Source organism: Myotis davidii, unplaced genomic scaffold, assembly GCF_000327345.1.
Source record: "Myotis davidii unplaced genomic scaffold, ASM32734v1 scaffold608, whole genome shotgun sequence".
NCBI lineage: Eukaryota > Metazoa > Chordata > Mammalia > Chiroptera > Vespertilionidae > Myotis > Myotis davidii.
The window spans coordinates 2,678,455-2,687,467 of NW_006300025.1; positions in this window are offsets into that span (position 1 = coordinate 2,678,455).

A 9,013-nucleotide genomic window follows, 5' to 3' on the forward strand; every position below is an offset into this window, starting at 1 on the left:
GCATTTTATGAATGTGTGGCGAAGTAAATTCACATTTTGTGAAACCTGGTTGGGGGTGCTCAAAGTATGAGGGTCTTGTATCCACGCAACACAGGTAGTTGCAAAAACATGTTATTGTTCTGTGCAAAGATGCGTAGGCATCTGACTTGGTTGGCTTTGTACCTTGTCCCTTTGCTAGCTTTTGTGATACATCCAGAACCCTCAGCACATACTGTGTTATACTTCCTTTTGTAAATGATTTTTTTAAATGGAATTTTGCACATAATACATTGTAATACTGTACGATAATCATGTGTGAAAATAATTTTGAAATATTCTTTGGTTGCCTTTTTTCTTGGAGAAGCAGGATATAATTGCGCGCCACATAATGTGATGTGAATCAGAAACCCACGCTGGTGTTTGTGGTTAGATAATCTGCAGAGAGGAAACAGAAAACTTGACCTCTTCAGCAGCTTATGTACTGATGTGAGGCAAAAAACAAGGAAAAGGGTGTTCTAACCGGAAAGAATACCCAGTGTTACCTACACAGTAATGGGCGTGGCTGGACCTGGAGGACAGTCACAGTTCATCAAACGGGCCCTGCAGACAACCTGCCCATTGTTTTGCAACCTCCAAAGTGCCCTGGCTGAGAGTTAGGGGCTCTTTCAAAATCAGGGCAGAGGTTTGGTCTTCTTTGCTGCGATATCCCTGGTGCTTGGAGCCCCGCCTGGCAGTTAGAAGTGCTTGATAAGCCCTATGTCTGAGCAAACTTCCTAACCCAGTAGGATGGGTCCTTCAACACCAGATGGCCTGCTCTTTGTATTTACAAAGAATCAAAAATGACAGTCCACCCATATAGTGGTCCTCCCCACCCTCCAAGTTAAGGTCACCAAGTTGTTCTTGTCCTTAGAAATCCGAACTCTGCTGATTTAAAGCAAGTCACAACGTCCGAATAGGAGACAGACTCAGAGGACAGCGAGATCCAAGCAGGAAAAGTTAGTGTGAGCAAAAGAAAAACATCACAAGACAGCGCCTGGTGTTGTGTTGCCATTGGGCAACATTTCCCTGCTAAAATTACAACATCACATGTGTCTTCGCCTTTTCCCCCCACGCAGACATTTCTCAGTTCTTCAAATTGTCAGGAAACAGATTTTGGTAGTTTGGCAGGAATAGAAGGAGAGTAAAAATATACATGCTGGTGGACGGAGAGGAGAATGTATTTCCAGATCTAAAAATGTGTTATAAAAGTTGAATGCCGGCCAGAGGAAAGGAGTTTTTAAAAAATCTTGCATGCACTGCCCAAGGATCCCCCCCGGGGACACAGAGTAGAAATAGAAACTGTTCGTGTGGTTTATGTCATGTGAAAGTTACAACTTCAGATCTATAAGAAAACACAACAGGCAGGAAGCCCAGCCATGAATGCTTTCATTCATAAATGTGCCTGCATTCACTGGCCAGCTCTCACCTCCAGTGACTTGGAATGAAAGAGCACTCGGATTATTAGCAGCACTGCCTGGGTACTCCCCCAACGTCTGAGAGAGACGTGTCGGTACCTGGGACACGGGTATTTTCACCATCTGGCAGTATCTGATGATAAAGCCCTAAAAAACATGATCTTTCAGACCATATTCGTGATGGTAAATTTGAGGCCGCAACTCATTTACTGTTGCTCATTTACTTAGCCCTGATCAAGTGCGGGATCTGAAAAAATTCACATAACATTGCAAAATTACAAACAGATAAGACGAATTGGAAGGAAGGAGAAGGAAAGTAGCGTTTTGTCTCAGAGAAGAGGTTCTTGCTTGAGAAAGATCTATTTGATCGGCAGTTGACACAAACGTTTGCCACATTAACACCGACTTTGCCAGGAAAGGCCTCGAACATTGAAATTACTCAGAAAAGTCTGCTTTTGAATAAAGTGATAACCAAGTTGGGCCCTGAGATCTCAGAGCTCAGAGAAGTCTACAGAAGCCCGGGTCCAAGTGCAGCAGCTGGAGGAATGGGAATAGCTGCTTCCTTTATTTTGATAAACTAACACTCCTAACCAGACTTTGCCTGCATTCTGAGACTCCACATGATATTGAGAATAGCATCATGTACATGAATCTGAGATGTCTGTTGACTAAATGCACTAGAACCACTGCAGTCGGCCCTCTGTGCTCAGCCTGGAGGGCAAAGGGGACCTCCGACCAGAGGTGGCTAGGGCCAGACGCAGCTAAGGGTGCGGATTCCCTCAGGTCTGCCTCTCAGCCGCCCGGGTGAGGGCCTGGGGGTGGTTTGCACCTCTGTAGCCAGCCCTTGGTGTCCTGGGGGAAATAGCACCTCCTATGGAGACATTTTTTGGCTGTGGCTTCCCTTTCCCCGCATTTTGCTCCAACCTTTCCCTTTCTCTAACTTCTCCCCCTGACTGGAGGGCAGGTTTCCCTCACACTAGTTTTCAATGAGAGCCATTACGAGGCTCTTTGCCAATCGCAGGGCTCTGACTTGCCACATCCTTTCCACAACCTGTTTCTCTAATTTCAACTAGAGATGCAAAGTTTGGGACAGACCCCACTGCAAACACTCCCACCTGCCCATCACCAGGACTGAGTCCACTGTTCCTACTTGGATCTGGTTCTCAGCTTTGGTTAATTCTTCAAATCACCTGCAGGTGTTTAAAGCTCCTGAGTCCCAGGCTGCCCAGACCATCAACACCTCTGCAGATGGCACCAGGCTGCCCAGACCGTCAACACCTCTGCAGATGGCACCAGGTTGCCGTAGTTACTAAAACTTCCAAAGTGATCCTACTGCGAAATCAGGCCTGAGAACCACTGGGTCATAAGATAGAAACACATCTGGGAGAGGTAAGACCTGTCCAGGGCCACTAACACCTAACCATGTGTAGGGTCTCCATCTTATTTCTTTTTTTATTTTTAAAAAATATATGTTTCTTGATTTCAGAGAGGAAGAGAGAGAGATAGAAACATCAATGATGAGAGAGAATCACTGATCAGCTGCCTCCTGCAGGCCCCACACTGGGGACTAAATCCGCAACCCAGGTATGTGCCCTGACCAGGAATTGAACCGTGACTTCCTGGTTCATAGGTCAATGCTCATCCACGGAGCAACGCCAGCTGGGCTCGATCTTACTTCTTATTCGGCTGGCAGAAGTACTTCTAGCATGGCACTGTTCTATAGAAATATGCAGCAAGACACATAAGTCATTTTAAAATTTTACAGTAGCCACATTAAAAAAGGAAAAATGGGTAAAATCAACACTAATATATCACTATGTTACTAATAATTTATTTTAGTAATATACTAGAGGCCCAGTGCATGACATTCATGCAATGGGGTGAGAGGGTCCCTCAGCCCAGCCTGCTCCCTCTTGCAGTCTGGGACCCCTCGCTCCATACCGCCCACTTGCAGCTGAGGCAGGAGAGGCACTGACCACCAGGGGGCAGCTGAGTTGAGCGCTGCCTCCTGGTGGTCAGTGCGCATCATAGTGATTGGTCATTCCGCCGTTCAGTCAATTTGCATATTAGCCTTTTATTGTATAGGATTAGTAATACATTTTATTTAACCCATGATATCCCAAATATGCTATTTCAATAATCAATCTAAAACAATAAAGAAGTATTTTACATTCGTTCAGTTTTTAACATTGTCTTCAAAATCTTGTGTATGCTTTGTACTCATAGCATATCACATTTCACACTAGTCCTGTCTCCAATGCTCATTAGCCCAACATAGCTAGTGGCTACCATATTGAACACTGCAGTTCTAGCATTTTAACTAGCAATGATTTAAAAAGCTAAAACAAATAATGATATCCTATATAATAAAGAGCTAATATGTTAATTAGATTGGACAGCGGAACGACCATCTGGACCACCGTCTGGATGAAGCCAGGGCTGTGAGGGCCGAGGCCCTTGCATGAATTTTGTGCATCTGGCCTCTAGTCTATATATACAAAAGCCTAAGCGACCAAATGACCGGTTGATCAGTCACTATGATGCACACTGGCCACCAGGGGTAGATGCTCAACCTCCTAGTGGTCAGTGCGCTCCCACAGCAGGAGCGCCACTCAGCCAGAAGCCGGGCTCATGGCTGACAAGTGCAATTGTGGCGGCGTAAGCCTCTTCCGCCTCCGTGGCAGTGCTACCAGGCAGCAGCAATGGCAGGCACAGTGGGGCTGGGATGGGCAGGAGCGGTACTGCTCCTGGCCCCGGCGCTCGGGCTCCTCCCCGGCCTCCTGCAGCTTCGCGCACTGCTACATTCCTTGGTTTCTTAAACTGGCAGTGCGACATCCTCTGAGGGGTCCCGGATTGCGAGAGGGTGCAGGCCAGGCTAAAGGACCCCACTGGTGCACGAATCCGTGCACCGGACCTCTAATGTGTAAATAAAATTACATCCACAGCTTACACCCTCAAAAAACACATGCAGCCCTAACTGGTTTGGCTCAGTGGATAGAGCATTGACCTGCAGACTGAAAGGTCCCAGGTTTAATTCCGGTCAAGGGCATGTACCTTGGTTGCAGGCACATCCCCAGTAGGGTGTGTGCAGGAGGCAGCTGATCAATGTTTCTCTCTCATCCATGTTTCTAACTCTCTATCCCTCTCCCTTCCACTCTGTAAAAAAATCAATAAAAATATATATTTTTTAAAAAAACACATTCATGCACACTGTCAAGCATGTACTTCTTATCTTGGCTCATCAGCATGCCATAAGGCCAGCATGAATGAATCCATGTGAAGTCTTCGAACACTACCTAGCACACCATGAGTACATTAAATACTAGTTATTATTACCATTAGATAATCAACTTCTTTGGAACTTTCCCACTACTGTTTATTTCCACTTCCCCACTCACGTTAATCATCTGCTGGCAAGTTTTTTGTGTGAAATAGAAGAAAGGCAGTAGCAGGCATCAACGGTTTAAGAAAAATATATTGGGGTGGGAGGCTCCGTGTGGGACGATTAAAAATAAAAAGTGAATGCCACTGCTAAGCTTTGTTGTTGTGGATGAGGGTGGTGGTGGTGGTGATGGTAATGTGTTACGTCTAAACTGGGAGCATTTCCCCAGTATTCCCTCCTGGCCCAGCGCATCAGGGCCCAGAGCCAGTGGTGACTTTTGCCATAGAGGAACCATCTCTGCCCTCGTGAGGGTCGATAATAGCACTTCTCAGAAAGGAGTTATTACTTACAGAAAAGCGTAACTATCGTCAGTGACAATTCTGACAACTTTTCCTCTTTCTCTTTTATTATATTCACTTATTTATTTAGATATATACATATACATGTATAACAGTTAACAGGCTTACTTTTAAAGCATTGTGCTTTACCAAACATATGTACTTGATGTGATTTCCTTTGTCTTTGATGTCCTTGCTTCCAATTTCTTGCCAAGTCTACAAATTATGAGAGTGGACTCGTATATCAGATTGCAGGTTCATTAAATTTTATCTTTCTCACTTTCTTTTCTCAGCATTCTATCAATGTACAATCTCATGCATAACCGACTTAGGCATCTATTGTGAACCTAAAGAAAAAAAAAACTGCAAAGGATGATAAACTACCAAAGACTAACCATATATAATTGAACTAACTAGGATATTGGATACCTTCTATGTTTTACAAGCACGTGGAAATATGACACTTGGCAAATTTCAAATTCCTTTTCAGATTGTGCACAGTTTAACACTTTGCTGCTGAAAATATAGTCCATGGACCAAACATCACACTTCCTGGGGGCTGGGGAGACCTCAGGCCCCTCCCAGAACTGCTGAATCAGAATGCGCATCTTAACAGCATCCCCAGGTAATCCACGTGCACGTTACAGTGTCATTGAGAAGTATTAATTGGTTCGCATCTTAACAGCATCCCCAGGTAATCCACGTTACAGTGTCATTGAGAAGTATTAATTGGTCCTGGCATATTGGGGTCAATGGCACTTGTGCAGCTGCTATAATTAAACAAATGTAGGTGTGCTGTGTTATCACAGGCTGCGTCAGATGGTTCTTTCTGTCTTGGCCGGCTGCTAGCACATCTGTGCGTGGTTGTATGCGTACACCCACAGGGACATCATCATGTAGTCTGCATACTTAGTCACACTGTCTATATGTGATGTAGGAATTTTATGAGCTTTTTTATTTTCTGAAGGGACAGCTGACTTCATTTTAAAGGCATTTCATTCCCAGGGAATCTGTTTGTTATATGGCCATTTTATTCATCAATTTTGAGAAACATGGAGGATATATTTAATGAAATGTATAAATGTATACGTACAGCTTCCAATAGGATTTGTGGTGCTTTACATTTAATTACCAATAGTTAAAAGTCACTGAACAGTTAAGTAGAGTCTCTAACCCAGGGGTGGGAAAACTTTTTGACTCAAGGGCCACAATGGGTTCGTAAATTGGATCGGAGGGCCGGAACAAAAGCATGGATGGAGTGTTTGTGTGAACTAATATAAATTCAAAGTAAACATCATTACATAAAAGGGTACAGTCTTTTTTTATTTTTTAGTTTTATTCATTTCAAACGGGCCGGATCCGGCCTGCAGGCCGTAGTTACCCACGGCTACAACCCAAAAGGCAGAGATAAACAATCAAATAGAAAAATAGAACTGTGATAAACAGGAAAAAACAAAACAAACTCACCACAGATCATACTATAATACCTACAGAGAGATAGTTTGAGTTTTTAGCTAGTAGTATAAACTCCTCTTCATTTAACACAACATTTAAAATCCATTAAAGTTAAGGCCATGAGAATAATTGTATTTATGGAAACAGTATATTGGCATGGCAGATTGTTATAATAAATCACTCTCCCTATGTCCACACCCTTTGCAATGTGACTTGCATGTATGGCAAAAACAAAGAGAACAAAATCTTATAAAAATTAAGGGACTTTTTCTTAGGTCAGGCAGTTTCCCTGCAAACAATTCTCCAACATCCTACTGCGGGTTGCAGAACAGGGTTAAGTCCAGCTGCCAGCAAACAGGCAATGGATGTGCAGGGGGTCATCTTGCAGAATGCCAACTTTTACTTACTCCCAGTGTTCAATGCAGTGTCTCCCCCTCGCTCTTCAGCCTGTGCTCTGAGCTCAGGGACCCAGCTACCTGTGCCTCTCCAGGGAGAAAAGCTCCTGTGTTTCCCCTTTATTGTACCTGGCTTACCTAACCCCTGAGCCTCACCAGATCCTACACTAGGAATCAGTTGCCTTGCTTCTTGACTTTTCCTCTAGCAGTAGCTGAACATTCTACTTGCTTCTGTCTGCTAAATGAGTTTACCAGCACCCATGATTTGTTGCCAGTTCTCCTTGGCTATTATCTCCTTCATTGTCTTTGTTCTTATGGATTTATACCTTTAAGAAAAAAATAATTTTCTTTTATTCTCATTTTAGTGAAGGCGGAAGATGTGTACCACCTGTCTTATTTAGTTGAAACTTGTGGTCACCCTTAATATGAATGGTTTGAGTGCATTTGTACAACTAGTTAGAAGAACTGAAAATAGATTATGATATTGATGTTCAGAGTCAACGTATCTACAGTGTTGTCATTATTTTGTAAAAAATACATTTTTTTTTGTTGTTGTTGGAGGCAGCCACCCCTCCAAGCGGCTTGATTGTTAATCACATTGCCTAGGTTTTATAAAAATGTTTATTTACTGTGCACGTTGTCATTTGCACGTGATCTGAAGAAAAACAAAACAAAAAACGGAGCCGCAGCAGATGAAATGCCAAGCTGTTTGCTTGCTTAAATGTGGGATTTTGCCATGATGGATGTGATACTTGGTCAGCGCTATTTACAGAAGAGCACATGGTATTTTGTCTCAATGAGCAGGAAAATGTTTTTGCCATAAAATGTGGTAAAAGCTTGGAGTCTTTTCCAACTAAGCAGTAAAAGGAATTATGCAATGTGAAATAATAAATAGAAGTTCTATGAATCACCCATAATGCAGGGAAATTGTGCAGCCAGGACAGAAACTGTGTTTTTCTGCATGTTAAAAATAAACTCTAATGAACTGAAATAGAAATCAATAACAGCATGTCCTAGAGGCCCAAATCACTGTGGGACTCTAAGGGCCTTAATGTATTTCATGCTTTTCAAATAAGTTTATTGAAATGGTGGGGACAATGATGTAAAGGCTATGTTGATTCTACTTTTTTATTTTAATTATTTTTAAAGATTTAAAAAATGTTTTTATTGGCTTTAAGAGGAAGGGAGAGGGAGAGAGAGAGAAACATCGATGTTAGAGGGAAACATCCATCAGCCGCCTCCTGCACACCCCATACTGGGTGTGGAGCCCGCAACCTAGGCATGTGCCCTGACCAGAATCGAACTGTGACCTCCTGGTTCATAGATCAATGCTCAATCACTCTGCCACACGGGCTGGGCTGATTCTACTTTTTTAAAAGTCAAGGTTATTAAGGTATAACTTTTATACGGTACATTAAGTGTACTATTCTATGCTTTGGGCAGATACATTCCGCCATGGAGTCGCTATCATGGTCAGTGCCATCAAACCCGTCAACCTCCGATCTGTAATTCTGCCCTTTCCAAAATGTCATATAAATGGAGTCATACAGTACACAGACTTTCGATTCTGGGACTTTTGTCTGAACACACACTTTCATTTCTCTGGGAAAAATGCCCAGGAGTGCAAATGCTAGGTTATATGGTAGTTGAATTTTTAGTTTGTGAAGAAACCACAAACCCCTTTTCAGAGAGGCTGTGCTGTATTATATTGCGAGAATGATCCAGCTTTGATTTTTAAAAATAAATTTCAGCCCTAGCTGATTTGGCTGAGTGGATAGAGCATCAGCCTGCAGACTACAGGGTCCCGGGTTGGATTCCGGTCAAGGGCAGGTACCTTGGTTGCAGGCTTCTCCACGGCCGAGGCCTTGATCAGGGCTCCTGCAGGAGGCAACCAATGGATGTGTTTCTCACACATAATATTTTTCTGTCTTTCCCTCTCTCTTCCATTCTCTCTAAAAATCAATGAAAAAAATATCCTCAGATGAGGATTAAAAAAAAACACACACACAA